Source organism: Mixophyes fleayi, chromosome 1 (assembly GCF_038048845.1).
Source record: "Mixophyes fleayi isolate aMixFle1 chromosome 1, aMixFle1.hap1, whole genome shotgun sequence".
NCBI lineage: Eukaryota > Metazoa > Chordata > Amphibia > Anura > Limnodynastidae > Mixophyes > Mixophyes fleayi.
The window spans coordinates 307972388-307976501 of NC_134402.1; positions in this window are offsets into that span (position 1 = coordinate 307972388).

Sequence of the window (4114 nt, forward strand, 5' to 3'; positions counted from 1 at the left end):
TATATCGTGACTTCGCCTTGACATTCCATGGTGTGACAGAGCTTAAAATTAATAACTTCCATTTTTTTGCCATACATAACTTAAGCTTCCTATACACTAAGGGTGTGATTCATTAAGGCACGCAAAACAAACGTAAATTATGTTTTATGTATTAAAACGTGCATACTTCAGGCATACAAATGTCTGTATTAACCAAGGAGCGAATCTAAAGAAACGTATCTGTTTAAATAAGGGTCTAGGTACGATCTGTTCTGACAGACAATACACTGCAGAATGCTCCTAATACATATGTGGAATATAAAGTCCTAGCAGAACGCACAGGAAAAAATAATATTCAGTTAATGTCACCTGTTAATAATACAGTCGTTAATAGCAAAATCTTAAAACAATATTTTTTCTTCCATAAAATACATTTATTAGAATATTATGTCTACTGTACATAAAATACACTTTTACAGTTGCTCCTGATTGCAAACACATGTTCTAGCAGGCATACAAAGCCGTCGTCACTAGTAATCGGCAATTACATCCGGCCTGTGGGTGGTGCAAGTGATAAGATTGAAAATCATGTACCTTTGAGATGCCCAAAGCTTGAATCTGACGTTACTGCGTGCACTTGAGCTTAGGATGCCCTTACTGTATAGTGACTGCGTGCATACGCATATTCCCCTCCCCGTTCCGCTCCTGTTGTTAGAGTCCCTTGCGTTTGATGATGAATTGGATGTTGCGTTCACTGGCATATAGTCTGGTAAATAAATGATGATGGTTCTGGACATGCTCAGCGATTTTACCCAAAATTTCGGCATGTATCAGCATTTACATTCCTTAATGAATCATGCTCTAAGTGACCACTTTATTAGGTATACTTGTTTGTTAATGCAAATATCTAATCCGTCAATCATGACAGCATGTGATGCAGAAGAGCATGGCTGAACGCACGGCACTTCAAACCTGGAAGTGGCTAGACCACAGTAGCAGAAGATCACACCAGGTTCTGCTCCTGTCAACTAAGAACAGAAAACTTAGGCTATAGTGGTCACAGGACAATACTGGACATTTTTTGGAAAAAACGTTTCCTTGTCTGACAAATTGCAATTTCTGCTATGACATGCAGATGGAAGGGTAAGAATTTGGTGCAAACAACATGGATTCATCCTTCCAGGTGTCAATACTGTAGTATGGTTGGGTAATAGTGTGGGGAATGTTTTCTTGGCACACATTAGGCCCCATATTATCAATTGTTTAAATGTCACAGCCTACCTAAGTATTGTTGCTGACCATGTGCATTCCTTTATGGCCATTCTGCCCATCCTCTAATGGCTACTTCCAGCAGGATAATGCACCATGTCACAGAAAGCACCCATCATCTCAAGGTGGCTCCATGAATGTGAAAATTAGGTGTACTGCAATGATCTCCACAGTCACCAGATCACCTTTGGAATGTGTTGGAACATGAGTGGCAGCTGACAAATCTGCAGCAACTGCATGATGCTATCATGTCAGCGTGGACCACAGTCTCTAAATGTTTCCCGCATCTTATTGAATCCATGCCACAAAGAATTCAGGCTGTTCGTGGAGGAAAGGGGCTTTATCCAGTACTAGAAAGGTGTGTCCAATAAGGTGGCCACTGAGTGTAACTAATTAATTCTACAATCTCTGTCTATCCTCCTAACTGCTTTTTAATCTATTTATTCCTGTACCAACACCTACGTCCAGTGTACTCTCCAAACACTTGTCAAATCCTCTTTGTCTCCCTTTTTATCTCAGTAGATACCTGTTCATGTCAAGCATTTCACTATAACACACAGGTGATGCTAATATATGCACAAACTCCTGTAAATAATATCTGTTTAATTGGTGAAATCTAAAATCCTCACTTCAGTGTCCCATCAAAAAAATGTTCAGTGCCTCTTTCCATATCCTCTCCAGTATATGTGCCATCCTCAATATTTGTGTTGCCTGAGCCACTAGTTATGTCTGTGAATGGCATTTTCAGTGATGTGGGGGAAGAATAATGTGAGCACACACCAATCATTTACAAAATTGCCTCCTATGATCACCAGTATCATTACCTGGACCATTCTATGTGTTTTGTACTCTACCATCATAACTTCATTCTGAGTTTCATTTATCCAATCTATCCCCTTTACTGTATACTTGCCAACTCTTGGAAACAAGTTTCCGGGAGAGGGGGCGTGACTGTAGGGCGGGAGGGGGCGGGAGACGCAATTCTCTGTGAAATCCAGGATGCGGGAGAAATGCCAACGAGTCCGGGAGCCCGGGAGACTGAACCGAATTTCGGGAGTCTCCCGGACATTCCGGGAGAGTTGGCAAGTATGCTTTACTGTATACTTCTACTCTATATTTCTTCTTTTTTCTGTTTGGCTGTGACTTCAATCCTATTAGAGCATGTTATTTTTATTTTTGCTAATTGTCTAATTTCAGTAGAGTTAGACCTTTTAAGCAAACGAGCATAAGGTGCTGATGGGATTGTGAGACACTAACATCTAATCAACTCCAGAGATTAGAGCTCATTGTTGTCTGTTCATGTGCGTATAAAGACTTTCACACAGTCTTTACATTGTGAGCTTCTAATGATGGCAGAGTGCATGGCTGGGAACACAGTACAGCAGCGGTGGCCAACCGGTCAGAAACCAAGAGCCAAAAAATATATATAGGTACTGCATAGCCTTTATATGTGTGTGCATATACATATACCCAGTATAAACACGCGCATACATATCATACACAAACATTGGAAATATAACATAATTTACAAGAACTTGCTAAGCAAAAAATAAAATATCCATCATTGCCAAAATGTTTATAATAATCATCAAATCGGCACAACTCTGCACTCCACTGCTCTTACCCCTCTGCTGGGTCCAGTGCAGTGGTTCCCAAACTTTTGCAGTTCGCGGCACCCTTAGAGTCTCCAAATTTTTTCAAGGCACCCCTCCAAAATAATTACTGAGCAGTCCTGTTTTAGAAGTAGTTGGGTCAAAAAATTGTAATAAGTATTTAGGTCACAACAGAAATACTTATTTAGTTGTATGCAAAAATGCCCCTCTGCATCAAGACATTCTGCCCCCTTTGCATCACGCTGTCCCCCTTCTCTGCTCTCTGTCACGCTGTCCCCCTCCTCTGCCCTCTCTCACGCTGTCCCCCTTCTCTGCTCTCTGCCACGCTGTCCCCCTCCTCTGCCACGCTGTCCCCCTCCTCTGCCACGCTGTCCCCCTCCTCTGCCACGCTGTCCCCCTCCTCTGCCACGCTGTCCCCCTCCTCTGCCACACTGTCTCCCTCCTCTGCTATCTGTCCCCCTCCTCTTCCATGCTGTCTCCCTCCTCTGCCACGCTGTCCCCCTCCTCTGCCACGCTGTCACGATCCCTCTCACTCTGCCCCGCGCCAGCCACAAAAAAAAGAAAAAACACAAACACTTACCAATCAGCGCGGCGCCGGGACCCAGCATCCACCTCTCTCCCGCAGCTGTCACTGACGTCGATATTCAGTGACAGTTGCGGGAGAGAGGGGGATGCTGGGTTCCGGCGCCGCGCGGATTGGTAAGTGTTTGTGTTCTTTCTTTATTTTTTGTGGCTGGCCCGCGGCACCCCAGTGACAGCGCCGCGGCACCCCAGTGACAGCGCCGCGGCACCCCTGGGAGCCGCGGCGCACACTTTGGGAACCGCCGGTCCAGTGGATAAGGGTTCAAAGGGCTACTTAATAGTCTCTTCACAGTAGCTCACACTGCTACTGCATCCACAATTCCTCAGACCACTTAATGTGCTCATTAGATTTCCCCACATGCCCCTAAAATGCCCATCAGACCTCCCTACATGTCAATTTTATGCCCATCAGACCTCCCTACATGACATTATACCTCTCCACACACAAATCAGACCTCCCCACTTCCCACCAGATCTCACCACACACAAATCAGACCCCCCCCCCCCCCCGCCACCAGATTTCACCAGATGCCATCAGACCTACCCACATTTCTCATACATGCCCATCAGACCTCCCTTCTTGTCCCTAGATCTCACCAAATGTCCCTTACATGTCATCAGACCTCCTCACATGTCCATCAACCTCCCCACATGCCATCAGATCTACCCAA